Consider the following 23,331-nt stretch of genomic DNA (forward strand, 5'->3'; position numbering starts at 1 on the left):
AAATTTTTTGTCAAAAATTAGGAAAATAGCCCATATGAAACAGAGTCTTCATAGATACATTTTCAAAGGCAACCCTCAGGCGTTCCCTGTTGTAAAGAGCCATACGCCTTAATTTTTTTATCCCTCGCCACTTCATATGGAGGGGGTGGTAGCAGAAACTTTGGGAGGGGCCTATTCGATTTAAAACCAAAATTTCTGGTGCCCTTTTAGGAGACAAAAGTGACTGAAGGGCAACCACTTCCCCTCCAATATCTTTGATGCTACCCAGCCCCTTCGTAACCTCAAAGATATGTAATCAAATCCTGAGATAGCCATTTTGTTCAGTATATTCGAAAGGTCATAAATATTCCTCTGGGAATAGCAAGACCCTTGGAAAGAGCCGTAATTAAGGCACATCCACGGATGTTTGAACACAGGGTAAACATAGGTATAATCATGGGTGCCGGCAACGGGGGGTAAGGGGTCATCCCCCCCCTGGAAATTTGGAACCATAAAGTAATTATAAAGAAACCACAGGAAAGAAAATTGAATAGGGAAAAACCATAGAAAAAATGTGTGTTACCCCATTGTTGGCTGTCTGCCAATAGATTTTGACTCTTAATAAGAGAAATATAAGTTCTAATTTGTGACTGAGTGACAAGTTTTCCAAAAAAAAAAATTTCTTAATGTTTCGCTTGGAGCGAAAAAAAAAATCCAATTCTTCATAGTAATGAATGGTAAGTAAATAACAATCATTGTCAATAACGAAAGTATAAGAGCCTAACCATTGATAACATTCAATCAAAGAATGAGCTATTTATGATGATCCTAAATATGTATTTGTTTATTTGTAATTAGTGCAGTTATTAGAACACAGGAAAGTTCGTATAATTATAGAAAATACAAACCGAAACATTAAGAAATTTTTTTGTGGAAAACTTGTCACTCAGTCACAAATTAGAACTTATATTTTCCTTATTAAGGGTCAAAATCTATTGGCAGACAGCCAACAATGGGGTAACACCCATTCTTCCCATGGTTTTTTCCTATTCTATTTTCTTTCCTGTGGTTCTTTTATAATTACTTTATGGTCCCAGGTTTCCAGGGGGGGGGAGGGGGATGACCCCTTACCCCCCGTTGCCGGCACCCATGATTAACCTCATCTAAATTAACCTTAAAAAATGAAACTATCTTTTTTTATCATGAACTGCTTAGAGACCAATTCCCTTCAAAATTAAACCCCCTCCCCTGCTCTCCGTACAAACAATAATATTCGTTTTTTATCCAACTGAAATTATTTAGTAGTACAATTAATAAGGACTTTTCACCAAAATTAATATTCATTTCCAATTTATTGCCCCTTATTAAGTTGTTTTCCTTGTATTTTCTATAATTATACGAACTTTCCTGTGTTCTAATAACTGCACTAATTACAAATAAACAAATACATATTTAGGATCATCATAAATAGCTCATTCTTTGATTGAATGTTATCAATGGTTAGGCTCTTATACTTTCGTTATTGACAATGATTGTTATTTACTTACCATTCATTACTATGAAGAATTGGATTTTTTTTTCGCTCCAAGCCGAAACATTAAGAAATTTTTTTTTGTGGAAAACTGGTCACTCAGTCACAAATTAGAACTTATATTTTCCTTATTAAGGGTCAAAATCTATTGGCAGACAGCCAACAATGGGGTAACCCACATTTTTTCTATGGTTTTTCCCTATTCTATTTTCTTTCCTGTGGTTCTTTTATAATTACTTTATGGTCCCAAATTTCCAGGGGGGGGGGAGGGGGATGACCCCTTACCCCCCGTTGCCGGCACCCATGATTATACCTATGTTTACCCTGTGTTCAAACATCTGTGGATGTGCCTTAATTACGGCTCTTTCCCAGGGTCTTGCTATTCCCGGAGGAATATTTATGACCTTTCGAATATACTGAACAAAATGGCTATCTCAGGATTTGATTACATATCTTTGAGGTTACGAAGGGGCTGGGTAGCATCAAAAATATTGGAGGGGAAGTGGTTGCCCCTCAGTCACTTTTGTCTCCTAAAAGGGCACCAGAAATTTTGGTTTTAAATCGAATAGGCCCCTCCCAAAGTTTCTGCTACCACCCCCTCCATCTGAAGTGGCGAGGGATAAAAAAAATTAAGGCGTACGGCTCTTTACAACAGGGAACACCTGAGAGTTGCTTTTGAAAATGCATCTATGAAGACTCTGTTTCATATGGGCTATTTTTCTAATTTTTGACACAAAATTTTTTATAAAGCCAATCATTTTCATGTATTTATAATTATTAAAATTCTGTTTTTAGAGTTATGGTTACTTTTGGACGAGTTGCACTTTACTTTCACCTTGTTTCCCAAAAAATGTTTAAAATTATGGTTTTTTTGTAATTGTTTTCGTTTTTGCTTTATTTTTCGACTTGATATGAATTCTGAAACTAGATTGACGTTGAAATTTCTTAATAAATAAAGATTTCATGTATATAAAATTATTAAAATTCTGTATTTAGAGTTATGGTTTCTTTCGGACGAGTTGCACTTTACTTTCACCTTGTTTCCCAAAAACTGTTTAAAATTAGGGTTTTTTTTGTAGTTGTTTTCGTTTTTGCTTTATTGTTCGACTCAATAGGAATTCTGAAACTGGACATAAATTATTTCATCAGATACACGTTAGCACCCTAAAGTGAAATTTGACTCGTATATGCTTGGGGTATTAAGCGTTTAAGCGTTTGAATCTGATTAGAAGAGGTTTAATTTCTCTTAATTTCCAAGATATAGATTCCTCTCCCTTATGATTTTCGTAATAATTAACCGTTACCACATATGCTTGGGGATATTAAGCGTTTGTATCTGATAAGAAGGGGCTTAATATCTTTTAATATCCAAGATATAGATTCCTCTCCCTTATGATTTTCGTAATAATTAACCGTGTTACCGCATATGCTTAGGGATAGCCAACAATGGGGTAACACACATTCTTTCTATGGTTTTTCCCTATTCTATTTTCTTTCCTGTGGTTTTTTTATAATTACTTTATGGTCCCAAATTTCCAGGGGGGAGGGGGATGACCCCTTACCCCCCGTTGCCTGCATCCATGATTATACCTATGTTTACCCTGTGTTCAAACATCTGGGGATATGCCTTAATTACGGCTCTTTCCCAGGGTCATGCTATTCCCGGAGGAATATTTATGACCTTTCGAATATACTGAACAAAATGTCTATCTCAGGATTTGATTACATATCTTTGAGGTTACAAAGGGGCTGGGTAGCATCAAAAATATTGGAGGGGAAGTGGTTGCCCCTCAGTCACTTTTGTCTCCTAAAAGGGCACCAGAAATTTTGGTTTTAAATCGAATAGGCCCCTCCCAAAGTTTTTGCTACCACCCCCTCCATCTGAAGTGGCGAGGGATAAAAAAAATTAAGGCGTATGGCTCTTTACAACAGGGAACACCTGAGGGTTGCTTTTGAAAATGCATCTATGAAGACTCTGTTTCATATGGGCTATTTTCCTAATTTTTGACCAAAAATTTTTTTAAAGCCGATCATTTTCATGTATCTATAATTATTAAAATTCTGTTTTTAGAGTTATGGTTACCTTCGGACGAGTTACACTTTACTTTCACCTTGTTTCCCAAAAACATTTTAAAATTATGTTTTTTTTTGTAGTTGTTTTCGTTTTTGCTTTATTGTTCGACTTGATAGGAATTCTGAAACTGGATGGACATTGAAATTTCTTAATAACTAAAGATTTCATGTATCTAAAATTATTAAAATTCTGTATTTAGAGTTATGGTTACTTTCGGACGAGTTGCACTTTACTTTCACCTTGTTTCCCAAAAACTGTGTGTTTTGAGTGTTTGCTGTGTTGCTGAAAAGTTTTTAAAATTATGGTTTTTTTTGTAGTTGTTTTCGTTTTTGCTTTATTGTCCGCCTTGATAGGAATTCTGAAACTGGACATAAATTATTTCATCAGATACACGTTAGCACTCTAAAGTGAAATTTGACTCGTATATGCTTGGGATATTAAGCGATTAAGTGTTTGAAGCTGATAAGAAGAGGCTTAATTTCTTTTAATTTCCTCTCCCTTATGATTTTCGTAATAATTAACCGTTACCGCATATGCTTGGGGATATTAAGCGTTTGAATCTGATAAGAAGGGGCCTAATTTCTTTTAATTTCCAAGATATAGATTCCTCTCCCTTATGATTTTCGTAATAGTTAACCGTGTTACCGCATATGCTTGGGGATATTAAGCGTTTGAATCTGATAAGAAGGGGCTTAATTTCTTTTAATTTCCAAGATATAACGTATAAAATGCCTTAAAAATGGAGTGATGTGTGTTCAGTTCCTTCTTACAATTTGAATCATGAAGTGGAACGCAAATAGACGCTTTTATTTCGCTAAACTTGGTTAGCGGCCTTTTAACTTTTAGACTTCAAATTTTTATAGAAACTGCAATAGTTTAAACGAAAAGTAGTAAATGCAATTTAATTTTGATTTTGTAATTCAGCCATTTTTATAGAAACTGCAATAGTTTCACGAGAACCTTCTTTTAGCATATTTTAAGTTTAAACGAAAAGTATTAAATGCAAAATTCATTTTGATTTTGAAAATCAATCATTTTTAAAGAAATCAAGAATTTATGCGCAGTTTTAACTAGCTAAGGCTATGGTTTTATGTCCGTTATGGTTTTATGTTGATGAAGAATTTAAACACATCTTCAACTAGTTATTTTTTTTGTTCAGCATAGATGAAAGGTCCAATACCTCAGTTAAACTAAGGGGTTACATTTTGACATCGTTTGACAATTTACTAAATTTTAAGGTTTTCTTATGCAAGAGTTGGAACACACACACACAAAGGATTTTCAGACCTAGGTTTTTTTAGATTTCGTGATTTGAAATCATGAATTAGAAAGTTAATTAGCTGTTTGGGTTTTCAGTCCTAGTTTTTAGATTTTCGGTGTTAGGTTCCTGGGATTTATTATTTGAGAAGTTCGGTCCCAGCCATTGTTACTTACTTACAATTTTTCAAAATTTTTGAGAAATTTCTCCATTGTGTATGCAAGAAGTGACTTCTAAAAAATAAGCATTTTCCACAAGGAATAAGGAGCATCACTAAAACTAAGACAAATAGAAATTATCCGGTATATGAAGTGAACTGCACCCTCCTAAATACCTTGCTCTTTACGCTAGACTTTAACTTTTCATCCCAATTAAATTAAAAAATTAGCATTTTCAATTGGAAATAAGGAACATCATTAAAAACTAAGACGAATGCAAATTATCCCGTATATGAAGCGAGCTGCTCCCTCCGAAATACCTTGCTCTTTATGCTAGACGTTTTGGTAATAGTTATAAAATACATTAAAAAAATATATCTGTCGATGAGGTATTCTTTAACTGAATCCCAAGCTTCTGAATCCCCCATGCAACTGAACCCTCTTTAACGGAACCCTCATGTAACTGAACCCTCCTTAGCTATCTGATAAATGGTGCTTACCATAGAAGTTGCATGGGCTTACAGTGAAAAAAATTTCTTTGACGGTCTTTTTAATACATTATCTTTATGTATATAAGATCGATCGTGAAGTAATAATTTTTGCCCATTACAGCTTATACAAATTCCATATATTTTAAGCCTTTTAATTTTCATGTCTAGATGAAATCATGAATTAGAAAAGTTGATTAGCTGTTTGGGTTTTCAGACCTAGTTTTTTAGATTTTTGTTGGTGTTAGGTTCCTGGGATTTATTATTTGAGAAGTTCCGGTCCCCAGACATTGTTACTTACTTACAATTTTTTCATAATTTTTTGAATGAAATTTCTCCATTGTGTATGCAAGAGGTGACTTCTAAAAAATAAGCATTTTTTTTTCAAAATTTTTTGAAAAAAAATTTTGAAATTGGGGGGCGAGCTGCCCCCTCCGAAATACCTTGCTCTTTATGCTAGATGTTTTGGTAATAGCTATAAAATACATTTAAAAAATATATCTGTCGAGCGGGAACCTAAGATCGATGACTCACACTTTATTACTCATGATGGATATTATGAGGTGTGGAGAACGAGTGGAATATGCAATTTTTACCGGATACTGAGACGTCAACTGACCCTGAGTGAGAAGGAGGAGTGGGCGCATGATCAGAAGAAGAAGAAGAATACGGGGAATTAATAGTCTTTTTTGTTCACCGTTATAGATGAATAAACTGATTTAGCCGATGGAATGAAGTCCTATTCCTAGAAGTTAAGTTAGAATAAAAAAATGAGGTATAATGTTTACCAGGATATTGAATAAGTACCTTTTTTCACCCTACCCACAAAACTCAAGTCCTCCTAGCATTTTTTAAACTAAATACTTACCCCCATTCTCCCCTCCCCAGATGTGTATTATACAGACCACATAGGAGAGGTAAAGCTAGGTCAAGTCGCAATGTCATTCATTTCGCTTTTGTGTGTGCCCCATTGTTTTTGTGTGGGTTCCATTGTAACTGAATCCCCGTGTAACTGAACCCCCGTGCAACTGAACCCTCGTGCTACTGAACCCTCGTGCAACTCGACCCCATTTAACTAAACCTCCGTGTAATTGTACCCCCTTTAACTGAACCCTCGTGCAACTCAACCCTCCATGCAATCCATCTCCCTCAAAACACTTTTCAGTCATTTCTCGTTAAATTGACAATACCCTCCAAAACATCACTTGTGTATTATACAGTACATAATCCCCCCATCTCCTCCAATTCGCAAATCCCATTACCCCTTTTTGTTTGCAAATGTTAATCAAAACATTTCCCATCGTAAAAGCATGTTTAACCATCTTGCTTGGAAAGGTTTCCATAAGTAAATGCTCTGAAAAGGTGCCATCGTACAATTGACAACAAAAACAGAAAAAAAACCTGTATACGGTTTTTCAAGGACAAATAAGAAAAAACGGATGTTAAGCAAATAGCATGGTCCTATACAGGCAAGCAAATACTGGTTTAGAAAAAACTAGAATAGTGACAACAAAAAAATAATTCATATATATTGGCAGCTAAACAAGACGCAAAATGGGTCAGAAACCCGTCTGGTAAGGCATGTACCGTTCGTAGTAATAGGTGACTGACCCTGGTAAGCCAATGTATCCGTGAAATCAGCACTGGTAAGCCATGTAGGCGTGAAATCAGCACTGGTAAGCCATGTAGGCGTGAAATCAGCACTGGTAAGCCATGTAGGTGTGAAATCAGCACTGGTAACATGGAGTAACCACCGCTCTCTCTCTGATTGACCCCAAAAAATGGGTGTTACCTTAGAAAACCCGTTTGGTAAGGCATGTACCGTTCGTAGTAATAGGTGACTGACCCTGGTAAGTCATATTACGCAATCACTGGTGAAAGTGCGTACACCCTTACTACTTAAATGCCCCCTAGTTTTAGCCCGTACCCAGTATTTTGCTTCGGGATTGTTCAGGTCAATTCAGGATGGCTCCTAAAAACGAAGCTGCCTTTTTGCAGCCATTATAATGTATACAACCAAATTTACTCGTTTTTTAGAATTTTTGTGTTTTGTTGGAAAGCCACAGAATAAGATCAATGAAAAGACCACTTTTGCTGGCACAATTCTTCAAAATAAATAAACTTAAAGAAAAATAAAATGATGAATGACTTGTACCCGTTAACCGAAATAAAAAAAAAATTGAAAGGAAATTTTCCATCGGAATTACAAAATTAATAACTACGGAAGAGGCCAAAACTAAATATTAAGGCTGGACGATTGGTAATATGAAGTTAAAAAGAGAAAAAAGGAAAATAATTAAAAAACTAAATGTGATGGAAAAAGACAAAACGCAAAAACAAAAAAATAACAAATCCGGAATAAAATAGGACTAAATGCATAAAATGAAGAAAAGATAATGGGTTCCAATGGAGAGAGGGAGACAAGTGTCCCTTAGATTTTGATAAATAGCTTGTTTTGTATCTTCGTTAAAAAATCTAAAAATTCCCAAATTCTACCCCCTCCCCCCCACGCCTTTTTTTGTGTCTTGATTGAATAAAATACGCCCCCTAAATTTTTTTGAATTGACGCCCTCCTTAAAACGTTGTAGAACAAAATGTTAAATCGAGCAAAAGAAGAAATCAGGGGGAAAAGGGGATAAACTATTAAAAATCTTAGTAGCAAACGGTACCATTTTTTTAAAATATAGTTCGATTTAGGTATGAAAGGGGCAATAGATATAAAATACGAAGGAAATTAGCCAATGAGGTCTAATTTAGAAGGATAATGTAGTTCCGGAAAAATTTATCGGTTTCGGGAATTAACTAGCGCATACTTTGCCAACTTTAATCCAAGATCAGTTTGTCTTTTTTTGAAATAATTAAGCTTTTCTGTGGAGGGTAAAAGAAGAAAAATAGCAAGTTTATCCCCTCTTTATATACGACTAAAGTAGAGATGACCCTATTGATCCGATCAGTACACCATATACGGGCATAGAACCACGTGGTTTATGGATTTTGTCAGTGAAAATGAAAAAACAGAAATTTTGTCACATTTATGGATGTTTTCATGGATGGTTATGTGTGTTGGTCGATTTATTTGATGTTTTTCATGGATGTTTTATTGTTTTTGTCAGTGAGAATTTGAAAAACAGGAATTTTCTCACATTTATGGATGTTTTTATGGTTTTTGTCAGTGAGAATTTGAGAAACAGGAATTTTGTCACATTTATGTCTGTTTTCATGGATGTTTTATGGATTTTGTCAGTCAGAATTTGAAAAACAGGAATTTTGTCACTTTCATGGATTATAGACTCATTAACCAAATCGTTTCCGGGCAAAGTTAATGACACTTCCTTCCTGTTCTTGTTCAAGCCAAATGTTATGAGTTTCCGGGGAACACCTGTGCTGTCAGTCATTAATCAAATTGTTTCCGGGAAACAGTTAATTAATGTCTGACAGATGACGTAAAGTTAATTAATATATTTGGATTTCGACCAGAATTTTTACCGAGGCAAAGATTAGATCACACATGACAGATGAGGTAATGATCGATTGAATTGTCTCCAGCACAAAGTCTATTTATGCCAGGAGGTTTTACTTAAGAGATGTTTCCGAGGCACCGTTTAGATACTAGAGACAAATTGTTTTAGCACAGGACTCAGGTTTTCAAATAATTGAAATGCGCCAGCGCAGGGATGCCAAACAAAAGGAACATGCTGAAATTCCGTTTAGGGATAATTTTGGCGAAACCGTTTTAGCTATTTTATGGAATTATTTCGACGAAACAGTTAGAGACATTATAAAATATGATTTTTGAAGAGATTTTAGAAGAGAATTTAATGGTGAAACTCTGTGGTCGTTATAATACACAAGTTCCATTTGAACAGTGTTGTGAGATCCTCTACCACAACCCCAAAGGGCTCCGATCCCCCTACCCCAACCCCAAAGGGCTCCCATCCCCCTACCCCAACCCCCAAGGGTTCCAATCTTTAATTCTGGCTCCACTTTAATTCTGAGTTTTCTCGAAGAACTACAAAATGTACAAGTTCTCTTCTGAATTTTCATAGAGAAGAGAAAAAAAGTTAGCTCAATTCTGAAATTTACCAATGAAAATGAATAAGCTTTCATTTCAGTTCCTAATTTCTCAAAGACATAAAAAAAATAAAGTTCAATTCTAAATTTTTCCATAGAAGATAGGAATGGCTATACTATGATTGTGATTATTTACCATGAAGATAAAAAGTTTCACTTTATTTCTAATTTTTCTAGGTCGGAATTGGATTTAAGAAAATTTACAATTAAAGTGAAATTTGAAAGGTCGGAATTGAATTTAAGAAAATTTAGAATTAAAGTGAAATTTTTTATCTTCATGGAAAATAATCACAATCATAGCCTAACTTTTCCTATCTTCTACGGAAAAATTTAGAATTGAACATTAAATTTTTCATGTCTGCGTGAACTTGAAACTGAAGTGAAAGATTCTTATTTTCTCTAGAGAAATAAGAATTGAATTGTGTTCTTTGGTAAAATTCAAAAGAGAACTTACATTTTTAACTATTCCTTTAGAAATTTTGAAAATAACTTAAAATGTTTTGATCTCTTTGAAAAAATTCGGAACCGACTTTCCGAAAGTTTAGAATTATATAAGAACTTCTCATCTTTATACAAAATAATCAAAAATCATGGTGCAAAATTTCCAGTATACTACGGAAAAAATTGAAATAAACTTTAAACTTTTTATGTCTTGGTGTGAACTTAAAACTGAAGTGGAACCTTTTTATTTTCTCTGGAGAAATTAGAATTGAATTTTGTTCTTTGGTAAAATTCAGAAGAGAACTTGAACTTTTCTATCTTCTTTGAAAAATTTGGAACAGAACTTTAAATTTTTTCATCTCCTTGGGAAAAAATTTGAACTGAAGTGGAAACTTTTTATATTATTTTGGAGAAATTAGAATTGAATTTTGTTCTTTGGTAAAATTCTGAAGGGAACTTGAACTTTTCTATCTTCTTTGAAAAATTTGGAACAAAACTAAATTTTTTCATCTCCTTGAGAAAAAATCTGAACTGAAGTGGAAACTTTTTATATTATTTTGGAGAAATAGAATTGATCATGTCGGAAATAGCAAATTACAAACCTCAAATCATAATTTTCAGAAAGTAAACACCTACTAAATCTAAGAAATTTTAGCTCAAAAAAGGTTGAAATAGCCAAAAACTCATCCAAAACTGTAGGTTTCAGACAATAAACACCTATGAGGAACTAAGAATCCTATCTCTTAAAAGTCCAAAAAAGCAAACTACAAATCCTAATCATAATTTTCTGACAGCAAATACCTGTGAAATGCAATGAAAGCTAGCTCAGAAAAGTCAAAAATAGCAAACCACTCATCCCAAATCATAGGTTTCAGACAACAAACAAATTCTAGAGGATATTACATAAATTTCAGAAAAGTCAAAAAATGACGGCAACCACATCCCAACTAATTAAGTTAAGAGAAGACATGTATACGAAAGACTAAGACATCTGGCTTAGAAAAGCCTAACCTCAAGATTTACATATCCCAAATCATAAGTTTCAGTCAGCATAAACCTCCAACATACTAAGAAACCTTACCTCAGACAAGCCTGAAATAGCCAACTACTCATCCCAAACTAGAAGTTTTAGACAATGAAAACCTACGAGAGACTAAGAATCCTAGCTCTGAAAAGTCCAAAAAGCAAACTACACCTCCCAAATCATAATTTTTTGACAACACACACCTATGAATGGCTACAACATCTAGCACAGAAAAGTCGAAAATAGCAAACCACTCATCTCAAATCATAGGTTTCAGTCAACCCACACCTATTAAAGGCTCAGAAATCCAGCTCAGAAAAGTCAAAAATAGCAAACCACACATCCCAAATCATAGGTTTCAGACAATACACACTTACGGAAGACTATGAAATCTGGATATGAAAGGTCGGAAATAGCAAATTACAAACCTCAAATCATAAGTTTCAGACAATAAATACCTACGAAATACTGAGAAACCTTAGCTCAGAAAAGCCTGAAATAGCATACTACTCATCCCAAACTAGAAGTTTCAGACACCAAATACCTATGATGGACTAAGAATCCTAGCTCTGAAAAGTCCAAATAGCAAACTACACATCCCAAATCATAATTTTCTGACAACACACACCTATGAATGCCAAAGAAACCTAGCCCAGAAAAGTCAAAAATAGCAAATTAACCATCCCAAATCATAGGTTTCAGGCAACACACACCTATGAAAGGCTAAGAATCCTAGCTCTGAAAAGTCCAAAAAGCTAACTACTAATCCCAAATCATAAGTTTCAGACAACACACACCAACGAAAGACTAGGAAATCTAGCTCAGACAAGTCAAAAATAGCAACCCACACATCTCATATCATAGGTTTCAGACAACACACACCTATGTAAGTTTAAGAAATCCATCTCTAAAAAGTCCAAAATAGCTAGCAAGACATCCCAAATCATATGTTTCATACAACACACACCAACGAAAGAATATGAAATCTTAATATGGAAAGACTAAAAAGCAAACTCCAAATTCCAAATCAAAAGTTTCCGTCAACATACGCCTACAAATTACTATGAAATCTAGCTCAGAAAAGTCAAAAATAGCAAACCACTCATCCCAAACTATAGGTTTCAGACAACAAACACCTTTGAAAGGCTAAGAAATCCAGCTCAGAAAAGTCAAAAAATAGCAACCCACACATCCCAAATCATAGGTTTCAGACAACACACACCTATGAAAGACTAAGAAATCTAGCTTAGAAAAGCCCGAAATAGTAATTTACATATCCCAATTCATAAGTTTCAGACAACATTCACCTACGAAATACTAAGAAGCCTTAGCTCAGAAAAGCCTGAAATAGCCAACTACTCATCCCAAACTAGAAGTTTCAGACAACAAACATCTATGAGGGACTAAGAATCCTAGCTCTGAAAAGTACAAAAAGAAAATTAAGCACCCCAATCATAGGTTTCAGACAACACACACCCATGACAGTCTAAGAAATACAGCTCATAAAAGTCAAAAACTTAAATCATCCAGACCCAATTATGGGTTTTAGACGACACACACCAGTGAATGGCAAAAACATCTAGCTTAGAAAAGCCGAAAGAGTAATATACATATCCCAAATCATAAGTTTCAGACTGCACACACCTATGAAATACTAGGAAACCTTAGCTCAGAAAAGCCTGAAATAGCAAACTATTCATCCCAAACTAGAAGTATCAGACAATAAACGCATATGAGAGACTAAGAATCCTAGCTCTGAAAAGTCAAAAATAGCAAATTACACACCTCAAATCATAAGTTTCTGACAACACACACCAATGAAAGGCTATGAAATCTAGCTCAGAAAAGTCAAAAATATCACACCACTCATCCTAAACTATAGGTTTCAGTCAACACACACCCATGAAAGGCTAAGAAATCTGGCTATGAAAAGTCGGAAATAGAAAATTACACACCTCAAATCATAAGTTTCAGACAACAAACACCTATTAAATTATAAGAAACCTAGCTCATAATATTCAAAAATAGCTAAACACACATCCTAAACTATGGGTCTCAGTCAACGCACACCTACGAAAGGCTAAGAAATCCAGATCAGAAAAGTCAAAGATACCAATCTAACCATCACAAATCATCGGTTTCAGACAACACACACCAACGAGAGACTAAGAAATCTGGTTATTAAAAGTCGTAAACAACAAATTACACACCTCAAATCATACGTTTCAGACAACATACACCTACGAAATACTAGGAAACCTAGCTCATAAGAGTCTAAAATAGCAAACTACTCATCCCAAACTAGAGGTTTCAGACAACAAATACCTATGATGGACTAAGAATCCTAGCTCTGAAAATTCCCAATAGCAAACTAGACATTCCAAATCATAATTTTCTGACAACACACACCTATGAAAGGCTAAGAAATCTAGCTCAGAAAATCCGGAAATAGCAAACTACCCATCTCAGATCATAAGTTTCAGACAACAATTGACTACGAAAGGTTAAGAAATCCAGCTCCACAACGTCAAAAATAGCAATCCACCCATCCTGAATCAGAGGTTTCAGACGCCACACATCAACAAATGACAGAGAAATCATGCTTAGAAAAGCCCACAATAATATATTATATATGCAAAATTATAAGTTTTAGACAACAGTCACCTACGGAATACTAAGAAACTTAGCTCATAAAAGCCTGAAATAGTCAACTATATATCCCAAACTAGAAGTTTCAGACAACAAACACCTATGAGGGACTAAGAATCCTAGCTCTGAAAAGTCCAAAAAGCTAACTACAAATCCCAAATCATAATTTTCTGACCGCACACACCTATGAAAGGCTAAAAAACCTAGCTCAGAAAAGTCAAAAATAGCAACCCACACATCCCAAATCATAGGTTTCAGACACCACACACCTACCAATGACTAAGAAATCTGGTTAAGAGAAGTTGGAAATAGCAAATTACACACCTCAAATCATAAGTTTCAGACAACCCACACCAACGAAAGGCTAAGAAACTTTAGCTCAGAAAAGTCAAAAATAGCAAACCAGCCATCCCAAATCATAGGTTTCAGACAACACGTACCTATGAAAGACTAAGAAATCTAGCTCAGAAAAGTCAAAAATAGGAACCCATACACCCCAAATCATAAGTTTCAGACAACACACATCAACGAAAGATGGGGCCCGGGGAGGGCCTTTGAGGGTGTGGGGGAGGGGGGGTCCTTGAGGGCCGGGTGGTCCTTTGGGAGCTTGGGGGGCCTTTGAGGATCGGGGGCTTCCTTTAGGGTTGGGGTAGGGGGATCGGAACCCTTTGGGGTTGGGGTAGAGGACCTCATGACACTGTTCAATGAAAGTTGTGTATTATAACGACCACGGAGTTTGACCCTCAAATCCTCTCTTCAAAAATCATATTTTAAAATGTTTCTAACTGTTTCGCCGAAATAATTCCCTAAAATAATAATTTGTTCTGAAAAGATATAATAAAGCCTTAAAAAAGTATTATAATGTGAGGCTCAGGAGTCTTTGGGGGTCTGGGGGCCCTTGGGGTGCCCGGTGGACCTTTGGGGACCGGAGGAGGGTCTTTGGGGGCCTGGGGAGAGCCTTTGGGGGTCTGGGGGGCCCTTTGGGAGCCTGAGGGGGGCCTTTGAGGATCGGGGAGGGCCTTTGGGGGTCCGGGGGACCTTTGGGGAATGGGGGAGGGCCTTTGGGGGTCTGAGGGGCCCTTGAGGGTCGAATGGTCCTTTGGGAGCTCGGTGGACCTTTGGGGACCAGGGGAGGGCCTTTGGGGGCCCGGGGAGAGCCTTTGGGGGTCTGGGGGGCCCTTTGGGAGCTTGGGGGGACCCTTGAGGACCGGGGGCTTCCTTCGGGGTTGTGGTAGGGGGATGGGAACCCTTTGGGGTTGGGGTAGGAGGAGTGGAACCCTTTGGGGTTAGGGTAGGGGGATCGGAGCCCTTTGGGGTTGTGGTAGAGGACCTCACAACACTGTTCAAATGGAACTTGTGTATTATAACGACCACAGAGTTTCACCATTAAATTCTCTTCTAAAATCTCTTGAAAAATCATATTTTATAATGTCTCTAACTGTTTCGTCGAAATAATTCCATAAAATAGCTAAAACGGTTTCGCCAAAATTATCCCAAAACGGAATTTCAGCATGTTCCTTTTGTTTGGAATCCCTGCGCTGGCGCATTTCAATTATTTTGAAACCGGTTTCCCGCGCTAAAACAATTCATCGCTAAGATCTAAACTTTGCCTCGGAAACGATTCTTCTGGAAGAACTCCAGACATTAATAGACTTCGCGCTGGAGACAATTCAATCAATCATGACATCATCTGTCATGTGTGATCTAAACTTTGCCTCGGAAACAATTCTGGTCGAAATCCATACACATTAATTAACTTGACGTCGTCTGTCAGACATTAATTAACTGTTTCCCGGAAACAATTTGATTAATGACTGACAGCACAGGTGTTCCCCGGAAACTCATAACATTTGGCTTGAACAAGAGCAGGAAGGAAGTGCCATTAACTTTGCCCGGAAACGATTTGGTTAATGAGTCTATAATCCATGAAAGTGACAAAATTCCTGTTTTTTCAAATTCTGACTGACAAAATCCATAAAACAGACATAACCATCCAAGAAAACAGACATAAATGTGAGAAAATTCCTGTTTTTTCAAATTCTCACTGAGAAAAACCATAAAACATCCATGAAAAACATCAAATAAATCGACCAACATACATAACCATCCATGAAAACAGACATAAATGTGAGAAAGTTCCTGTTTTTTCAAATTCTCGCTGACAACAAACATCCATAAAAGTGACAAAATTCCAGTTTTTCAAATTCTCACTGACAAAAACCATAAAACATCCTTGAAAAACATCAAATAAATCGACAAACACACATAACCATCCATGAAAACATCCATAAATGTGACCAAATTCCTGTTTTTCCATTCTCACTGACAAAGTCCATAAGCCACGTGGTTCTGTGCCCGTATATGGTGTACTGATCGGATCAATAGGGTCATCTCTACTGACTCATAGGCATACATTTGGGTCAGCTCGATTCCATCAGGAGATTCATTCAAAGGCCAGGGTCTGACACCCAGGGTCCGACACCCGACCAGATAATTACTCTTACATCACTTGTTATATGCTGCAACAAAAGATCATGTTCGTTTATTATTGAATAATGCTTGTATTGATGCATAAAGTTTGACTATTTTGTATTTATTCCGCCTTACAAATGTTTTCCTAAATCTCGTTTCAGACTCTTTTTTTTTAAATTGAGCACCCCTTAGATTCAGAAAGTGGATGTAAAAAAAAACAGTCAAATTATGGGTTGAATAAACTTTGAATTTATATAATTTTGTATAAAGTAACCTATACATATTATAAAGTGTATATTTATCAATCTTACCTTAGACCTTAGATCCTCCTATGCCACCAGAGGCACCCAGAGCATCCAATAAGAGCCACCAGCTGTCCCGCATGTGCGCCACTACCAAAACATCATCCAATTGTGGTTGCATCGTCGTGTGAATGTTGGACAGGTCCTGTTGATATCTGCGATGTAAAGTTTTTTTGGTCGGCCTCTCCTGCAGTTTCCCTGAAATTACCATTCCAAGATCGATCTTGAGATCCTGTCGTCTTTCATACCAATCACATGCCCATGGTATCGCCAGCTTTGATGCCGAATGATTAACACGGACTGGCCTGAAATGGATCGGACTATCTGGTTTGTGACGTGATCTGTCCAGTCGATATTCAGAATCCTTCGAAGATTCGCTGCTGTTTTCGCTGTACTCGAAGGATCCTTCCCGTACACGCTGCTGTTGAGAAGTGCATAAAAGACATTGCTATTAAATAGCCTCGTTTTTAATTTTATAGAGTACTTTTTCGATCGCCATACTGTTTTTAGTCGGTTAAAAGCTCCATTGGCTTGCTCTATCCTCAACTGCGCTTCCTGCTTGCTTGACGCTAAATTTTCCACCGTGTTGTCGAGGTACCTGAACTCTACGATCTGTTCTACAGTTTAATCTTCACACTTTATAGTCGGGGGGAAATCAGTTTCTGTCACGCTCTTTGTCTTTTCTGTGTTAATCTTGATGCCACGTCGGTCAGCATTTTCACGGATTGTATTGAAGAGATGCTGGAATTTGGTCTTGTTACTTTCTGTGACGGCAATATCGTCAGAAAAATCAAGATCAGCTAACTGTTTGCCTTCTCCAATTTGGATGCCGAACGCTGTACAATCAAGGAGTATGTAGTCGACAGCGAGGATGAAGAGGAACGGAGAAAGAATACAGCCCTGTCTTGCACCGGACGTGATAGGGAAATATCTAGTAATTTCCGCCTTGGGTACGAACACAGCATTCTTTGTTTTCATATAGTGCAACAATTAGGGCCACTATTTTATCATGAATGTCATAGTATCGTAGAATTTTCCGTAGCGAGTCTCGGTCGATAGAGTCGAACGCTTTCTCGAAGTCCACAAAAATCAGGTACCTTTTTTCTCGTCATTCATTGTACTCCTCAATCATCATCCGTAGTTTGTAGATGAGATCCGTGCAAGAACGGGACAGCTGGAAACCGTGCTGTTCGTTTCGTAGGTGTTTATTGAGGGCTGTCTGGATGCGCTGAAGAATGATTTGTGAGAAGAGTTTACCCGGAATAGATAGGAGACTGATGTCCCTCCATTTGTCACAATTTGTCGCATCTCTTTTCTTGTAAAGTTTGATGAGCGTGTTTTTTTTCAATCATTGGGTACCTTTTCAGACTTCCAGATACTAATAAAAAGTTTAAGTCACACATCCATATAGGTATTCAGTGATATTTGTATCATCTCGGCTGTTATTCTGTGAGTTCTTGCTGCTCTGCCATTCTTCAGCTTATGAGATGCTTGTCGAACTTCTACATCACAAGGTTATTCTGTATTTATTTGGATGTTCAAAAAGGGGGTTGCAGGATATCTGGCATCTTTAACTTGTCCGTTTACGTTTCGGCATTTCCCTACAATTTCATTAGTAATTTTGTATATGGCTCTGGATTCACAACGTTTCCCCGCTTCCTCCGCCATGGCAGCTTTTTTATCCAAAAGATTGCGTTTATCCCTCCTTGCGCTCTTTTGGACTTGTTTATCTAGGTCTCTGTGCATTTGATTCTTCAGAACTATGTCACTATTTTCACCACTTTTTACGAGCTGCTGCTTTAAGTTACGACGTTTTGGGAGGGCTGAAGAGAAATTCATATTTTGTATTTAGAGGGTGGGAATTCAAGGCCAACTAATGTTTGCTTCCAATCTCTATGATAGTTTTGAAACTATTAGCCCCATTGGAACTTGGAATTTATTCTTGAATAATTGTTGAGGTAGATAAAAAGACAGTATTCACACACGAGATCGAAACAAGGTATCTATAGTATCTTGAGAATGTATTTAAAAACCCTTTTCCCTCCCCAGCATGGTGCCAGGGAGGTAAAAGAGCCCTTAACTTGGATGAAAGGGAAAATTTTACCAAAATATTTTCTTTCCTAAATATTCATCCGTCCTTAAAAGGGCCAAGATTTTTTTAAGCTTATAAGCTTGAAACTTAAACCCATAATTTACTGATTTTAAGGTCACCTTTGCGTAGAGAAAACAATTGAAAAATTGTTTTGTCTAAAAATTAGCTCAAAATTTTTCTTCCGATCAGCTAAGGCCCATAATACTTTTATTTAGCCCAGTTACATGACTCAGACTGATTTTGATCATTCAAGATTCAAAATGCTAAAAGATTCAGGACCTAAAAAAATGGGACCTCACATTTCTTCTCTCCAACCACCTGTAAAATGACACGCATAATTTTTTGGCTAGATAGACCCCTATACAGAAAGCACATTTGAAACTAATTTGGGCTATTTTTGTTCGTAATGCACGAAAATGGACCCATAATTTATTCAGACTTTGATGGCTTATAACTTACAGAGCATGTACACGGGGCCTGGAAGACCTAAAGGAAACAAGAATGTCCTGATAACTCCGTCCCCCAAGCCATTCTTAAGATATTCCAGATATGCTATTTTGGTCGCCTGGATACGCGGTGTGTTCAGATTTTCCTCTATCCTCTTTTCATAGTCAAAATTGAAGGTAATTTTGAACCCCCAACATTAGTAGAATGCAAGGTACTATTTCTACAACGCCCCCGTACCAAACAGGTTCTTCTAGTAGTCCTATTCTACAAGTAGAATGCAAGGTACTATTTCTACAACGCCCCCGTACCAAACAGGTTCTTCTAGTAGTCCTATTCTACAGGTCATCACACTCTTTGCCAGGGAATGACGCAATTTCAAAGTTTGGTGATTAGGATTTGAATAAAAAAAAGGGTAATTAGTAATTGGAAAATTTTTTAATGCTTTTACAATCGGAGATGTTTGATTCACCATTGCAAAAAGGGGTAATGGGATATGCAAGCATTTGCAAAAAAGGGGTAATTAATCTTGAAAAGGGTAATTACTTCTTTAGTTTACGAGATTTGCGAATTTTTTGCGAAAAGATATTTGCGTAAAGGTATTGCGATGGTTAAGAATAGGTCATTACACCTTTTTGCCAAGAGGAACGAGTATAATACATGTTTATTTATTTGTTTTAACTGGTATTTTTTCAATGAAGTCCAGAGCACTTTGCAGAAACCCGTGAATGTAGGACTGAAAGTCCAATTACTAATCAAGCTAGTGTGACCGCCATTTTTTGATCTGGTTAAGTGGGTCTAATATGGTTTGGTTTGCTATTGCGAGAGGACTCAAGCGATTTCTTTCTTACGGGGTTTCAGTTATGCAGGGGTTCAGTTACATGGGGTCGGTGGTTGTTATAATACACAAGTTCTATTTGAATAGTGTTGTGAGATCCCCTACCACACCCCACCGGGACACCGACTCCCCCCTCCCGTGGAGTAGCGAAGTTACTCTGTGGTTGGTATAATACACAAGCCTGAGTTTACGAGATTTGGGGACTTGAGTTGCATCAGATTTCAGTTACATACGGATTCAGTTACACGGGGGTTTAGTTAAATTTTCGTCTGAAAAATAGGAGTTCACACTTAAAAAAGTTCTATTAAGAGCTATTTTTATGGAAATGCCCTCCTCCCATCAATTGTAGTTAAAAATAATTTTGGAATAAATAATTTTGAAAATTAGGATTTTGACTTTTTCTGCTCTATTTACGAGATTTCAGACATTTGAATTCTTCTTCCAGCAGCGTTGGATATCACAGAATTGTCAATACTTAGCTACATCACCCTCTTTGAGGTAAAAATAGATATCCTTATCACTTAGAGTGGCGCGCCACTCTAAGTGAACCTAGATTAACCCCAACTTTTTGGATATCTCTCTCACTATGACTCTGTTTGTGTGTCGTGTCAAAAAACCAGTCTGGTTGAAAACGTGGAGTTTTCGTGCTGGTCACTTTTTTTGCAATGTGTAGGAATCAGTGAGGAATACCCGCTCGTTTGGAAAGGTGCCAAGGAAAGGCAAGTGATTCGTCTCTGTGTGTGTGTAGTCTCTGTATGTGTGTCCTTTGTATGTTCGTGTTGTCTCTGTGTGTGTGTGTGTGTGTCGTCTCTGTGCAGTGGGACTCTCTGGGTATTTGTATTTTCTGTGTGTGTGTGTTTTCTCTGTGTGGCCCCGGGGTTGGGGGGGGGGGTCCCCCTCGGGGTCTGGTGGCGGCCCCTTGGGTCTCTGGAGGGGGGGGGGATCCCCTTCTGCTACGTCCACATTAAAGTATGTATAATTTTTAATTTTTATCAATAAGTTCATTTTAAAAAACTTTTTTAATTTCTTTTATTTTAGTTTTCTAAATAATGCCAGTAAATCTAGTCCCATCTCCACGGAAAAATCCCTCCCTCCCCCCTCCAAAAACAAAAATGTATGTTCATTTTGGGTTTCATTTATTTATAGATGCAGATTTGTGCCAGTTTCAAGATTGGTAGATTATTTGATGTTATTTTTGGTAATTTTTTGTTTAATGGAGTTCTTTACTTTTCTTTGAAAAACTTATTTTGTGGAAAAAAGTGTTTTTTTTTCGAACTAAGAACGAAAATCCTTTTGTGGGAATAACTTATGTTTTTGCAAGGAAGGTCATTTTTGTAATGAGACCCAGAAAGCGTTTTGATTTGTATTTTTTCAGTAGAGTGCAAATTTTTAAGTGACCATTAAGATTGGGCCATGGGGAAAGTCTTGTTTTCTGCCATTTTAGCACCAAACTACGACTTTACCCCGAAGAGGACGAATTTGCAATCAATTTCAAATTCTGAGAAGCTAATTTACTTAAAATTATTAATAACTATATTTTAGGATACCAAAGTGCAAAAATACTTAATGTCACGTTTGTTTCTCTGTAATTGCCTATCAACAACAATGTGGGAGGGGGGGGGGTGAGGTTTGAGGGAATAAGCTTGTATAGTAAGAATAGATGAATAGCGAATTTACTAAAATGAGTACTATAAAGGAGTGGTCAAATACGGTAAGACATAAGTAGGAGGGAAAAACACCCTGGACTGTATGTTTAAAGGTCCAAATTGAAACTGTTATATGCTGAAGAAACAGTGTCATCAAGTGTCGAATCACATTCCGTCACAGCCAAATAAAAATCAGTGTGCTTATAAATCATAACACCCTGCTCGTTTGTCATACCAAACCATGATTTTACCTCAAAGAGGGTGATGTAGCTAAGTATTGACAATTCTGTGATATCCAACGCTGCTGGAAGAAGAATTTAAATGTCTGAAATCTCGTAAATAGAGCAGAAAAAGTCAAAATCCTAATTTTCAAAATTATTTATTCCAAAATTATTTTTAACTACAATTGATGGGAGGAGGGGAGCGACGGGGTCTCCCTCCCCCCCCTCCCTCCCCACCTTATTTTTGGATGGATGTTTTAGGCTACAACTCTTCCACTGTCCCATTATCTGCTTTAACTTCACTTCTTGAGTGTTTGCCATATAATATACAAGTACCAAGTTTTCAATCTTTTTCGATAACCAAAGCTAGGTACTAAACCGTGCGAGTGTTTCCTACGAAATTGATCCTAAGACTTAAATTACTTGATCAGATATGTTTGCGTTTTAAGGTGAAATTTGACTCTTTTAATCCCCAAGATATAGCGCTATTGCAGAATATGTTAAGAAGGGACTTAATCCAAGATACGTATAAAATCTCTTAAAAACAGTATGATGTATATTCAGTTCCTTCTTACAATTTGAAGCATGAAGTGGAACACGAATAGAAGAATTTACTTCGCCAAACTTGGTGAGCTCCTGAAAGCGATTGATTTGTATTTTTTTCAGTAAAATGCAAATTTTGTTCGTGTCTTGGGAAGGCAAAGGGGTTTTGTGCCCCAACTTATGTCCCCTCTTTATGTTGTTTTTTTTAACATTTGTTAATGTATATATTATTTATTTTTTTTTTTTAGTTTTACCTGATATTTATTTTTTTTTTTTATTAACTGAGTTTTGTTTCTAAACTATGAAATTTGTATCCTATTTTTTTTTATTTAATTATCATTAAACGAACTTTACGTCGTGTATTGTTTAAAGATAATAGAACATTACAGTAGAATTTTAATAAAATTTTTTTGTATTTATAAAAATGTACTATCTTAAAAAAAATTGGGGAACATGAGACACGTATCAGATGATATTTACATTTTTATTACTAGATAACAGTATATGTATATTAAATTGACAATGCATATTCACTTGTATTTTTTCAGTAAAGCGCATGTGAAGTCCTATTTTTCAGACTAAATTTTAGAAAATATAGTCAAAACGCACTTTTCTGTTTTAGATGTGTACATTTTCACCTTTTCTGATTCAAGTGAACTCCTATTTTTCAGACGAAAATTTAACTAAACCCTCGTGTCTTTGATTTTGAAAATCATTTATTTTTTATATAAAACTACAATAGATTCACGGGAATCATCTTTTAGCGTATTTTTAAACAATTTCTCTGATTATAATGTATATCTTCAGTCACAAAAGCATAGTTTCAGTTCAAAAATGAACCATTTCCATAAAAAAAGCTCTTAATAGAACTTTTTAAGCGTGAAGTCCTATTTTTCAGACTAAATTATAGAAAATATAGTCAAAACACACTTTTCTGTTTTAGATGTGTACATTTTCACCTTTTCTGATTCAAATGTGTATGTTCAGTCAGAAAAGCATAGTTTTGGTTCAAAAAATGAACCATTTCCATAAAAATAGCTCTTAATAGAACTTTTTTAAGTGTGAACTCCTATTTTTCAGACGAAAATTTAACTAAACCC

Source organism: Artemia sp. Qi Xiang Cuo, chromosome 16 (assembly GCF_049724085.1).
Source record: "Artemia sp. Qi Xiang Cuo chromosome 16, ASM4972408v1, whole genome shotgun sequence".
NCBI classification, from domain to species: domain Eukaryota; kingdom Metazoa; phylum Arthropoda; class Branchiopoda; order Anostraca; family Artemiidae; genus Artemia; species Artemia sp. Qi Xiang Cuo.